Source organism: Eubalaena glacialis, chromosome 15 (genome assembly GCF_028564815.1).
Source record: "Eubalaena glacialis isolate mEubGla1 chromosome 15, mEubGla1.1.hap2.+ XY, whole genome shotgun sequence".
Taxonomy (NCBI): Eukaryota; Metazoa; Chordata; class Mammalia; order Artiodactyla; family Balaenidae; genus Eubalaena; species Eubalaena glacialis.
Genome location: NC_083730.1, coordinates 16015049 through 16029622, shown reverse-complemented (window position 1 = coordinate 16029622; position 14574 = coordinate 16015049). Strand labels below are relative to the sequence as shown.

General features: G+C 38.5%; 1 pseudogene; it reads right to left on the bottom strand.

The window, feature by feature from the left end:
• Positions 1 to 12748: 12748 nt before the first annotated feature.
• LOC133075412 (large ribosomal subunit protein eL6-like) lies at positions 12749 to 13631 on the bottom strand (annotated as a pseudogene).
• Between the last annotated feature and the right edge of the window lie 943 nt (positions 13632 to 14574).

Below are 14574 nucleotides of genomic sequence, written 5' to 3'. Positions count from 1 at the left end.
CCCTCCTGCTCCCCTCTCCTCCTTTGTAAATACGTAAGCGTGGAATGGCTATGTCATAAGGTAGGTATATATTTAACTTTTAAAGAAACCATCAAACTGTATTCAAGTGGTTTACCTTGTTTGCATTCCACCAGCAGAGTATGAGACGTCCAGTTGCTTCACATCCTCACCAACACTTGGTAGGGTCAGTGTAGTCATTCTAATAGGTGTGTAATGATGTCTTACTATAGTTTTAACTTGTATTTGCCTACTGACTAATGATGTCGAATAGCTGGTCATATGCCTATATACCACCCTCCAACAACAGGAGAGGACAGAACTCCTGGGAGCTGTAGACACAGGAGAATTCATATCCCCTTGTAGGCCTTACTAAGTGATCATGAGAAAGCCTGGGGCAGGGAGAGATCCTGGAAAAAGCCATGGTGCTGGTCCATCTGTGGCTATCAGGGTTTCCTTACACTCCTGCTATCCCACAGTGGGACTGTAGTAACTTGTTAAGAATTTCAGCTGAACACTTCTTACCAGCTTGAATGGTTTCCAGTATACACCCCACATACACAAATGCTCATGTCCTGTCTTTTATTGGACACATCTGCCTTTCTTTGGATTTGGGTGAGTTAGTTGTCCGGTGATCAGCTTTTTGGTGGGATTTTAACAGCTGTGATTTTGCAAATTACCTAGCTTTTTTTAAAGAAGGAGCACAATCTTTCCATCTTTTCACATCCTAATCAGAAACCAGAAGTCAATAAATATCATTTGAATGAACGTGCGTGTGAAATGAGGAGAGGATGAGAGATGTTTTAAAATCGTATTTCATTACCAATGTTACTCTCCAAAGTTACAAATATATTAGAAAAAAATCACTTAAGTGGGAGTCTATATACTTCAAACACCCAAACATTGGAATTTTTATAAAAGACCACTTTATCAAACAGTCATCACTGATTTTATGAAATTCTATGGCAATAATTGAGGCAGGATCTTTCACAGTGGCAGTATTTGGTGATGGAATAATCTACCCACACAAAAGTGACTTTTAGTGATGTTAAATTTATTCAATTAATTAGTCTGACAAAGTGCTGCTTTCTTGCTAGTGATGTGGAGTTTTAAAAACTCTGTTAAAATAATTGCATTGTAATTATGTGCACATGGTAATTCTCTCAATCCCTTATGCTCTTCTGTTTTTATTGAAGTATAGTTGATTTACAATGTAAATTGTATAATTTACAATGTAAATTGTAAATGTAATTCACAATGTAATTTCTGCTGTATAGCAAAGTGACTCAGTTATATACATATATATATATATTCTTTTTCAGATTCTTTTCTATTACAGGTTATTATAAGATATTGAATATAGTTCCCTGTGCTATACAGTAAGTCCTTGTTTATTTATTTTATATAGTGTGTATCTGTTAATCCCAAATTCCTAATTTATCCCTCCACCCCCCACCCCTTTTGCCTTTGGTAACCATAGGTTTGTTTTCTATGCCTGTGACTCTATTTCTGTTTCATAAATAAGTTCATTTGTATAAGTTTTTTTTAGATTTCTCATATAAGTGATATCATATGATATTTGTCTTTCTCTGTCTGACTTACTTCAGTTGGTGTGATAATCTCCAGGTCCATCCATGTTCCGTTGATTAACACTTAGGTTGCTTCGATGTCTTGGGTGTTGTAAATAGTGCTGCTACGAACACTGGGGTGCATGTATCTTTTTGAATTAGAGTTTTTGTCTTCTCTGGATATATGCCCAGGAGTGGGATTGCTGGATCATATGGTAACTTTATTTTTAGTTTTTTAAGGAACCTCCATACTGTTCTCCATAGTGGCTGTACCAATTTACATTCCCACCAACAGTGTAGGAGGGTTCCTTTTTCTCCATACCCTCTCCAGCATTTGTTATTTGTAGACATTTTCATGATGACCATTTTGACCTGTGTGAGATGATATCTCATTGTAGTTTTGATTTGCATTTCTCTAATAATTAACAATGTTAAGCATCTTTTCATGTGCCTGTTGGCCATCTGTATGTCTTCTTCAGAGAAATGTCTATTTAGGTCTTCTGCCCGTGTTTTGATTGGGGTTTTTTTTTTTTTTTTTGATATTGAGCTGTACAAGTTTGTATATTTTGGAAATTAATCCCTTGTCGTTCACATCATTTGCAAATATTTTCTCCCATTCCGTAGGTTGTCTTTTCGTTTTGTTTATGGTTTCCTTTGCTGTGCAAAAGTTTATAAGTTTGACTAGGTCCCATTTGTTTATTTTTGCTTTTGTTTCCATTACTCTAGGAGACAGATCCAAAAAAATATTGTTGTGATTTATGTCAAAGAGTGTTCTGCCTGTTTTCCCCTAGGAGTTTTATAGTATCTGGTCTTACATTTAGGTCTTTAATCCATTTTGAGTTTAGGTTTGTGTATGGTGTTAGATTATGTTCTAATTTCATTCTTTTACATGTAGCTGTCCAGTTTTCTCAGCACCATTTATTGAAGAGACTGTCTTTTCTTTATTGTATATTTTTGCCTCCTTTGTTGCAGATTAATTGACCATAAGTGTGTTGGTCTTCTGGTTTTAAGAGACAAACTTTGGGTACAGTTTAATCTAGAACAGTTCAGGTCTCATATTATGAGTAAGTAATATTGTGTGTTACAGGGCTCACAAATATATAAATGAAAGTACTACTTAAGCTTTAAAACTCTGTACAAATATAAGAGTTTAGCATAATGATGACTGCCTAAACATAGTGGCTTTTTAGTTAGAAAGTTAACCATTCCTTAGCAAAATAGTAGGAAAACTGACTGAAATCTATTTCAGATTCCAAGTAAAACACCACCACATGAAGGTTTCTCAGATCCTCCAATGACTGTTACATAACACAGAGAAATTTTAGGAAGTGCATCTTCCTTTTGAGATTACTTTTCTTTGTTGAACTATGTATACCTCTCTGTTAGGTGTTGGCTCAATTTCTTATCATAGGTAGGTTTGGAGCCCAGCATATAAACATTTTATTTTGGTGGAAGGAATTACAATTGGCAGAATATGGGTAGGGCTAACAAGATATATCTTTTTAAAGAAATTAAAATGTCATTGCTGAAACTATAAACTGAATATAGTTTGCCAATCATTGGAATTAATTCCTCTCTCTCATCTGAACTGGCACCTGCTATTAGGTGCAAGGCATGAGAAGTGTTACACATTACAACCTTTAAGCTAATCCACATTGACTGTTGTGCTAGGCTTAATAGAAAACTTAGCAAATCCATTAAATATTAAGTTTGGGACTAATCCTGTGTTTTAGGTGGCTTAAAATAATTGAATTAGCCAAATGTGAATATAAAGTTTGCAGTTATTAATAATATTTATGAGACAGTTTTTACACAGTAGCAGAGTTTTAGGGAAGGTCATTCATAGCCTTCCCAAAAAATAAGAAGGAAGGATCCAGGACAAAGCATCCTGTTTGGCTTGCCCTCAACTGTACCCGGTTAAAATTGTCACTGAGTTCAGCACAGAAAGGGAAATAACAAAACATGAAGACTGAGAGAAACTTGGGTGACATTTGTGAGAGACAAACCTATTCTTTCCTTCAATATATATTCCTTGAGCATCTCCTTTGCAGAGGTAGTGAATCGTAGAATCCTTTCCTCCTTTACCTAGTAAGGTCACCCCACCCCTTCCTTCTGTTAAGCCCTTCTTTCCTCCTTGTTGCCATCCTAGGCTTGTGTATCATGGTGCTCCCTCCTCCCAACTTTGTTAACAGAGTTGGTTGTGTGTAGCAGACTCTTCCTTAAGTTTACTCCAGCCCTCTAAATACAGATTTTGATTTAGAGGTAGAAAATGACCCTAAACTTGACCTATGAGAGCTCTAAGATTTAAGGGACTTTCACTTGGAGACGGATGGAGAGACTCTGCGCCCTGACAACATTGTTTCTGACCCTGGATTCACTCATCTCTGGAACCAGATGCACTTCTGGATTTCCGTGTTACTTAGGCCAAACTTTCCCCTTGATTCTAAATCTGGTTTCATTTGGGTTTCCGTCTCTTGCAACAAATAGACTGCTGATAAGTAAACTTATTATGAGTCAGGCACTGTTCTAGGTAGGTACTGGAGAAACAGTGGTGAACAGGACCCAGAGCTTGTATTGATGGAGCTTCCAGTCATGGTGTGTGTGTGTGTGTGTGTGTGTATGGAAGATGCTACAGAGATTGCTAGAAAGAATGGCCAGAGATCATAATCTACTGATGGCACTTTTCATGGTTCTGACTCTTCCCCAATTTACTTGGGCTGCTGAATCTGAATCTGTGAGATATTTGCACTACATACCTATGTTTCCAATGCTTGTTTGATTAAGGCAAGGTCTCACAGGTTTTTCATAGGTTTGATCACGAGCCTCTGCTGGGGAATTCTTGTTCTCCTGCTGGAAGGATGAGTCCAACAGAGAAAAATATCTGCATCTATATAATAATATAAGACTGTGTGACCAAGAATCTGTGATCAGGAACTATGGTGGGATGATGGAAAATATAATCACCAAGTGTGAAATCAGGATGGAGATGGTGAATGGCTATAAAGAAAAAACACCCCTTCTCCTGTTTTTCTGTAGTCTTACTACTCAGAGGATCCTCTGTACTCCAAATAAACGTGTGTGGACTTTCCTACATCAAGCAATTCTGGGACACCAGCTGGGTACCCTGCAATTTAACTCAATTCTGACACTATCTACCTGGCGATGGCATCAGATTCCAGAGGTTAAGGGCTCAGTTCCACAGTCTGCCCATCCCTCCAACTCCTCCACTCCAGATGCCAATCTTAAGTACAGGTTGTCACCTGTGCTTCTGAAAACCACTATAAACTGAAGATTCCCACAACCCCCTCCTCTGTTTTTTTTTTTTTTTTTTTCAGGTTGGTGAATGATTTTTTTAAAAAAATCTGTATTGGGGTATAATTGCTTTACCTCTCCCCTGGTTTGATTAATATGCTAGAGTGGCTCACAGAACTCAGGAAAACATTTTACTCCCTAGAGTACCAGGTTATTGTAAAAGAATGTAAGTCAGGAACAGGCAGATGGAAGAGATGCATAAGGCAAGGGATGGGGAAATGGGCATGGAGGTTCCATGCCCTCTCCAGGTCACTGGTTTCTTCACATCTCCACCTGTTCAGCAACCTGGAAGCTCTCTGAACCCATACTTTTGAATTTTCATGGAAGCTTCATTAAACAGCCAGGGTTGATTAAGTCACTGGCCATCAGTGATTAATGAAACCTCCGCAGAGGTAGGATGTGCGTTGGGAGAGGGATGGAGTTGAGGTGGGGCTGAAAGTTCCAAACCTCTAATCACAAGGTTGATTTCTTTGGCAAACAGCCTCCATCCTTAGGGGCTTTCCAAAAGTTACTGCATTAACATGAACTAAGGTGTGTTTGAAAGGAGTTTATTATGAATAACGAAAGACATCTTTCAGGAAATTTTGAGGGTTTTAAGAGCTCTGTGGCAGAAACGAGGTTGAAGACCAAATGTATAAATTTCTTATTATAAATAAAAATACCACAATGGTAAATTGGATTCTAATGGAAAACATTAATAGGATTTAGGAGAAAAGAATGGAAAAAGTTGAAAGAAAAGAGGACAGAGAAAACTCATATTTAGAGATTTCAATCTAAATTATAATCAGAATCCCAGAAGGAAAAATAGAGCAGATGGAAAAATCAGTAGCAATAATCATAGAAATAAGAGAAATTGACCTGAAACACATACTAATCTACTAATGAAAAAACGGTCACCAAGTGTTCAACAAAATTAATACATATGCACCAACACCTAGAACTGTGTTTCTTCAAGTGTGTTCCACAGAACAATATTTTTATTTGATGCTTGTTGACCTGAAACAGACAGCCAGATACTTCTCCAGCAAAGATGGGTTTATTCGGGGTTGGCAGAGAATTGGAATTCAGGGTCTACAACCAAGGCGAGCCCCACACAGGAAGGGAAGAAGACCCCCCTTTATAGGGAGGAAAAGGAAGTTGGGAGGGCTATAATAAACAGAGTCCATGGCTTTTCACTGGCTGAGTCCTTGCCAGGAAAGAAGAGGAGTCTTTCTTGTTCCTGTTGGGCTTGGTCAATGTTGCAGTGTGTGAGAGCTTCCCCTTCTGGTCTCCCAGCTCTATTTAACTGAGGTTTCTGTTTATTAGTTTTTTACATGCTCATTTGGAAAATGGTTTCATGGCCTGAAAAGTGTGAGAGATTTGCATAATATAATGGCTTCTGAAAGAGTCACATTGTATATTTGCCAGTTAAATGAAGTAATCAGAAAAAACAAATTTAGAAAAATTCAGAAAAAGTCCAATTTATTTTAACCCAGTATGTCTCTAATTTATATGACCACTTTCGGGGGGTAACACTATCAACATGTATTGTAATAGTGTTGCATAGAACTTATTTTGATGAAACAATGACGTAGACATTTCCTGGCTACACTGTTAACTTTCCATATATCTATATATCTCTATCATCTTGATTTCTACTATCTCTGTTTCTGTCTCCATCTATCTATACCTTCTACACAAGCATCCAGGAAGGGTTTTTAAAAAAATATAGGCGTCTCCTTCCCATCCTCCCTATCCCACCCCTTTAGGTGGTCACAAAGCACCGAGCTGATCTCCCTGTGCTATGTGGCTGCTTCCCACTAGCTATCTGTTTTACATGTGGTAGTGTATATATGTCCATGACATTCTCTCACTTCGTCCCAGCTTACCCTTCCCCCTCCCCGTGTCCTCAAGTCCATTCTCTACGTCTGCGTCTTTATTCCTGTCCTACCCCTAGGTTCTTCAGAACCATTAAAAAGTAACTCTTAACTCTTAAATGATTAGAAATAATTTAAGAATCTCCAGATTATTTAATGAAGAGTAGGAAGTTGTGGGAAGGGAAGCGCAAGGGATAAAAAATGTGCTAACTTGGGCTTCCCTGGTGGCGCAGTGGTTGAGAGTCTGCCTGCTAATGCAGGGGACACGGGTTCGAGCCCTGGTCTGGGAGGATCCCACATGCCGCAGAGCAGCTGGGCCCGTGAGCCACAATTACTGAGCCTGCGCGTCTGGAGCCTGTGCTCCGCAGCAAGAGAGGCCGCGATGGTGAGAGGCCCGCGCACCGCGATGAAGAGTGGCCTCCGCTTGCCACAACTAGAGAAAGCCCTTGCACAGAAACGAAGACCCAACACAGCCATAAATTAATTAATTAATTTAAAAAAAAAAAGTGGGACTCCTGATATTCATCCCACTTAAAAAAAAAAAATGTGCTAACTTATAATTTTATAAGATGAAAGTCAATAGATAATTTTTCTTGATATGATTTGGGAAAATAAACTAAAGCGTTTAGAATTTCAAAATATAAATATTCATAAAATAAGAAAATGGGATGACTATCTTCTAAACCTATGCATTAAAAAAAAGACAAAACAGGGACTTCCCTGGCAGTCCAGTGGTTAAGACTCCACACTTCCAATGCAGGGACCACGGGTTCGATCCCTGGTTGGGGAACTAAGATCCCACATGCCGGGTGGCACAGCCGGAAAAAAAAAAAAAAAAAGACAAAACACAGAGAAAAGAGTGAAGTGGAGACATCAAGTAGTTATTTCTAGGACTGAGATTATGAGTGATTTTTCCCCCCTTTTCTGTCTTTAAAACTTGTTGCATTTTCCTTATACTTGACACGAAATTTATATTACTTCAATAATTGCAAAAGAAGTAGATAAGTGTATGTATAATACAAAAATATGTTTGAGCATTAAAGTCAATGAATTTTGGCAATATATATCAAGTCTTAAAGTTTTTCATACCCTTTAAGCCAGTAATTCCACTCTAAAAATCTATTCTAATGATTACATCTGAAGCATGGACAAAGAATATAGAAGTCAGTTCATTACATCTTTTTAAATGAAGATATAAGTTATACAAAATGTTTTAAAAATTGCCTATTTATACTTCACTATTTTATTGACTGAATTTGTGGTGGAATTTGGAGGAAAGTATTCTTGCAAATGAACTTATTTGTTTTTTTTTTAAATGTTTGTTTTTCTTCCCATTTTTTATGACAGTAATACATGTCCATTGAAGAAAATTACAAAACATCATAAAAACAGAAAGATGTGTCAATGCAGTTATAGCAAAGGACACTACAGAGTGGTTAGGTACTATGCATATGGCAGGAAATGTTTTTCAAATGAGTGAGTCAGTACATCAGAGAATAGGTTCTGGGTGACTCACAGTTTTAGTGAACTCCTCATGCCTTGGATTTATGATATTTCAATGAAAATGAACATTTAGCATTTATTATCAATAGTTATCCAATAGTTCAATAGTTATCCTCTTACAAGCAGTTTCCATGCAAACATTGTGATATAAATAGGCCTCCCCATAAAGCATATAAATAGCCTATGAGTAAGGAAATGAATGTTTTATAGCTCAGAAAATTTTATGTATAGTAGTTTTATAATAGAGTGAAGTTAAAATGGATAATGGGGGCACTAGTACCACTCTGTTTTATTCCTACATTTTTAAGAACTGCTATACAGCTGCTGAACGGCTCAAAGTGTCTCAAGACATTTGTCATTTTGTGTGCTGTGTAAATGAACCCTGGCACAAGCAATAACCGGGAAACTTGAGAATGTCCCGCAGGAGGCAGGACAGGCTTCCTGGTACCAGATGGAAGCCCAGGAAACAGGGGAATAGCAGGAAACGGCTAGAAACCTGGAACAATCAAAGACATTGGCAGGGGTTCCCAGCGAGTCTGTTGCTATTGCTTAAGAAGGACAGAGTGGAGACAGGAGGGTGTCAGTCAAAGTAAATTCCTCTTAGGAATTCAGCCAGAAATTTAGATCAGGGAGAATAGGAACAAGAACAACCAGCTGATGGAAGCTACTAGATGGAGTGTGCTAGTAATGAAATGAGAGGATGTAATACCTGAACTTTCCAGGTTTCCAGAGACGTCGGTGGGGCCACTTTAATAAGAAAAGAGTCCTGGGGTTAAGGTCTCAATGCTAGGTGGTCACTTAAAGCAACATTGATGCTGAGACTTGCTAGGAGCCACAGGATGAAGGAGTGGGGTTTTGGCTGTGAGATCAGGCATGAAGCCTAGGCATGAAAAAATGAGAGCAGTTATCCTTACTCCTTACTTCAAATACCATAACAAACATGGATGGCCTGGAAGGTTTGTTAAAACACAGATTGTTGGGCCTCACCCCGAGCTTCTGATTCTAGGGTGGAGTGGGGACCGAGCATTTGCATTTCTAACAAATTCTCAAGTGATATTGATGATGCCTGTCTGGGACCCACAACTTGAGACCAGCTGCATAGCAGATGCCATGTTATGCAGGAGACTGTGAGGAAAAAGCAAGGATATCAATCATGAAGTAGATAGAAATGGAGTGAAATGCAAACACATTGGAACCCCCCTGGAGGACACTGAATTCTCATTGGTATCTCTTGTAAAAAATGGTGCAGATTTCCAAAGAATTTATGTAGATACTCTACTTCAGGGAGATGGAACGTAACTCCTCCACTTCTTAAGTGTGGGATGTGCATAGCAACTTCCTTCCAAAAGGTACAGAATGGAAAGAGGCTGTCTTAGTCCTTTTGGGCTGCTATAATAGAACACCGTAGAGCGGGCGCTGTATAAACAACAGACATTTATTCCTCACAGTCCTGGAAAATGGGAAATCCAAGATCAAGGGCCAGCAGGTTTGGTGTCTGGAGAGGGCTTCCTGGATGTCTTTTCCCTGTAATCTGTAAATAATAGTAATAATAATAATGATAAAAATAATGGAAACCTCAGTTAAATAGAGTTGGGAGGCCAGAAGGGGGAGCTCTCATACCCAATGAGGATAGCAGAATGAACAGGAGAAAAAGAGCTCTCTTCTTGCCTGGCAAGGACTCAGCCAGTGAAAAGCCATGGACTCATTGTTTGCTATAGCCCTCCCAACTTCCCTTTCCCCTCTGTAAAAGCGCTCTCCTTCCCTGTGTGGGCACGAGTGCATACATGTGGTTTCAGACCCGGACTAACAATTTTCTACTGATCCTGAATAAACACATCTTTGTTGGAAAAAATATCTGGCAGTCTATTTGTTTCAGGCCAACAAGTCTTGCATGGTAGAAGGGGTGAGGGATCTCTCTGGGGTCTCTTTTATAAGGATACTAATCCCATTCATGAGGGTTCCACCCTCATGACCTAATCACTCCTAAAGGCTCTACTTCCTAATACCTTGGGGGTTGGATTTTTAACATATGAATTTTTCTGAGGGGGGAACATAAATATTCACTCTCTAGCAGAGGGGAAAAAAAGTTACTTTACTGTGGAGAAACTGGACAACTGTTCAGCCAGGTGATTGTGGTCCGCGTCATCAGTGAGAAGTCATGTTGATAGGCACAGACCTTTATGTGGTAGGTTGACATCCAAAATAGATGCTGAGCACATGAAAGATGAGGATGTGAGGAGCTCAGTGGAATTCCCTTTTAAATCTGTTCAATACCCTTAACATGTGATGACAGCATATTTATTTCTGTGGTCATCTTTCCCCAAACACATAATCACAGTCTAGGCATGAGAAAAAAACATCAGACAGATCCCAATTGAGGAACATTCTGCAAAATACCTGACACATAGTCCTCAAAACTGTCAAAGTCATCAAAAATCAATAAAGTCTGAGAAATTGTCACAGCCAAGAGGAGTCTTAGGAGACATGATGACTAAAGGTAATGTGGTGTCCTGAATGGGAGCCTGGAAGAGAAAAAGGACGGTAGGCAAAAACTGAGGAAATCTGAATAAAGCATGGACTTCAGTTAATAATAATGTATCAATATTGGTTCATTAACTGTAACAAATTTACCATGCTAATCTCAGATGATAATAATAGGGGTAATTGAGTATGTAGTACATTGAAACTTTCTGTACTATCTATGTAACTTTTTTTTTTTAACATCTTTATTGGAGTATAATTGCTTTACAATGTGTTAGTTTCTGCTGTATAACAAAGTGAGTCAGCTATATGTATACATATATCCCCATATCCTCTCCCACTTGTGTCTCCCTCCCACCCTCCCTATCCCACCCCTCTAGGTGGTCACAAAGCACAGAGCTGAACTCTCTGTGCTATGCAGCTGCTTCCCCCTAGCTATCTATTTTACGTTTGGTAGTGTATGTATGTCAATGCTACTCTCTCACTTCGTCCCAGCTTACCCTTCCCCCTCCCCGTGTCCTCAAGTCCATTCTCTATGTCTGTGTCTTTATTCCTGTCCTGCCCCTAGGTTTATTATGTAACTTTTTTGTTCTGAAAAATGTATGTTAAAAATATATATATCCAAAACTTGGAAATGAGGCAATAAAAAGTGGTACACCATATTCCTCCTTGAAAGGGCACAGACCTTCACCTGGCAGGTTGATGTATAAAATAGACTCTGAGCTCATAAGAAGTGATAATAGGTGGAGGGCAGTGAAATTCTCTTTTAAATGTGTTCAGTACATTACATTTCACGATGTGCTATTTATTATCATCCTTGGAGAACTTTCTCTAATCATCTTATGAGGGATGGTTTTGTGTTTCCTGAGTCACTGATTTTTTTAAAAAAAGTTTATGGATAGTATGAATCATGCAACAGATGTGTGATCCACCCCAAGCAAATAAGCAGGGCTTTTCAGCATGCACACTGTACTCCAATAATAATCCTTATTTTATTTTATTTTTTTTTTAAAGGCAATGGAATGAAAGACAGTGGCTTCATTGGTTTTGTGCTGAGGCCCAGAACTGGATCAACCTCACTTTTTATTTATTTATTTATTTATTTATTTATTTATTTATTTATTTATTTATTTATTTATTTATTTATTTATTTATTTATTTATTTATTTATTTATTTATTTATTTATTTATTTATTTATTTATTTATTTATTTATTTATTTATTTATTTATTTATTTATTTATTTATTTATTTATTTATTTATTTATTTATTTATGAATGACTGTGTTGGGTCTTCGTTTCTGTGCGAGGGCTTTCTCTAGTTGCGGCGAGTGGGGGCCACTCTTCATCGCGGTGCGCGGGCCTCTCACTGTCGCGGCCTCTCTTGTTGCGGAGCACAGGCTCCAGACGCGCAGGCTCAGTAGTTGTGGCTCACGGGCCCAGTTGCTCCGCGGCATGTGGGATCTTCCGAGACCAGGGCTCGAACCCGTGTCCCCTGCATTGGAAGGCAGATTCTCAACAACTGTGCCACCAGGGAAGCCCGTAATCCTTGTTTTATGATACCCTTTTTCTCACATTTTCTTTGAATTTATGTAAGCCGCATTTACTCTGTAAGTCAGTCAGTAAATAAATATTTGGTTTGCCTTTCTATTCTTCTGTTTTTCAAATTTTCCATTTAATAAATACAACTGATAAATATTTATTTTTTGATCCATTTTGAATTACATTCAAAGGAAACAACTTTTACAAGACCAATTTCTATTTTTTCTCTTCTAAAAGATAGTACTTCCCTCAACACTGCTAGTTCCTTAAATTACTATCTTATTTCTGCCTTTCTACCTCTCCAAAAATTCTCCAGCGGATTATTTTACTCATCACACAACTAGTGTGATCTTCTTTTCACTCATTAAAATACTTTTAATGAAATATTTCAACAACCAAAAAACCCTCGTTAAATGCCTTTGGAGGATGGTAGGAAACCAACTAATTCTTTTTTTTTTTTTTTTAAATGGACTGGAATTATTTAATTAGGTTCTTTGTAAGAAGTTTAGAACACTACTTTGTGAGGATAAATTCCGTTTGTAAGAGCAAACACAAGAGCGGAGGTAGCCCTGGAGCTGAGGAACAGCTTTGATTCTTCGCAGAATTTGTGAGTCCACAGCTTTCTGATCAACCTTCCGCTGCTCTGTAATCTCGTATTTCTCTCTCTCTGTGTCGAAGATCTCACCTTCCTGGTGCCTGGGCTTACGCAGTTTCTTCTTCTTGAAATAAGCATCAGTGAGATGTTCTGGGATTTTCACACCACTGATATCAATTTTGGTGGAAGTGGCAATGACAAATTTCTGGTGTGTTCTCCGCAGAGGAACTCGATTGAGGGACAGAGGCCCGGTCACAAGTAGTAAGCCACTGCTCAGCTGCTTCAGGAAAATGACCCTCTTGCCTCTGTGGCGCCCAGTGAGGATAATCAGAATGGTCCCAGGAGTGATGCTAGCGCGCAGTTTTCTCACATGCTTACTGAAGGGTTTTTTGCCGTGACTCAACAGCTTTCGAGGCACATCTTCAGTAGGATAATACCTAGGCATTTTGCGAAGTTTAACCACCCGGGTACCACCATTCTTGTCACCACCAACTGGTTTTGTGACAGTAGCAAGAACCTTCACCTTCTTTTTCTTTTCAACCTTGGATTTAGCTGCTGAATACTTCCTCTTGTACAAGGCCTTTCTGGAATACATAGCCGATCGGGAATATCTGCCAATTCCTCTGACCAGGACAGGGTTTCGGCTGCAGTGGGGCTTCCCCTTCTTAACCTGCTTCACCTTTTTAGCCTTGCCACCAGCATCAGCCTTCTTGGCTTCAGGTTTTTTCTCCTTAGTATCTGGCTTCTCAGTCTTTTCACCCGCCATCTTGCAAGATGGGAAAAATCCAACTAATTCTTAAGTAAAGGGTAAGAATTAAGCATTTACTCTTCCTTCCTGCGTGAACTGTGCCTAAGGGTAACCAAATAGTTGATGAGGAGAAGTTTTTCTTTAAATAAGAGTTTCAGTTAATAAATGAAGAAGGAGTGATAGCATTATAGAATCACAATTTTATAACCTCTAATTAATTAAGGGATTAGAAAACAATAATCAAGTACTGCTAACATCACAAAAATAGAGAAAAACAGAAATTATGTACTTCTTATGGAAACATACAAAGCCACTGATGGAGTATTCTTGTCAAACATCAAACTGAATCTGATCAATTCTCTAGGTGTAATAACCAATTACAGCAAATACAGGGGACAGAAGAACAAGTAAAATTGGATGGGATCAGAAAAATTGACTGTGGGGAACCCTACAGGATAGATGATCACATTTCCTCAATATAGAAATTGCAAGGGAAAAATAAGTGGAGGGAAACCTATGGACTAAAAGAGATTTAAGATATTTGTTTTTGTCTTTCTGACTTACTTCACTCTGTATGATAGACTCTAGGTCCATCCACCTCACTACAAATAACTCAATTTTGTTCCTTTTTATGGCTGAGTAATATTCCATTGTATATATGTGCCACATCTTCTTTATCCATTCATCTGTCGATGGGCACTTAGGTTGCTTCCATGTCCTGGCTATTGTAAATAGAGCTGCAATGAACATTGTGGTACATGACTCTTTTTTTTTTTTAAACATCTTTATTGAAGTATAATTGCTTTACAATGGTGTGTTAGTTTCTGCTTTATAACAAAGTGAATCAGTTACATGACTCTTTTTGAATTATGGTTTTCTCAGGGTATATGCCCAGTAGTGGGATTGCTGGGTCATATGGTAGTTCTATGTTTAGTTCTTTAAGGAACCTCCATACTGTTCTCCATAGTGGCTG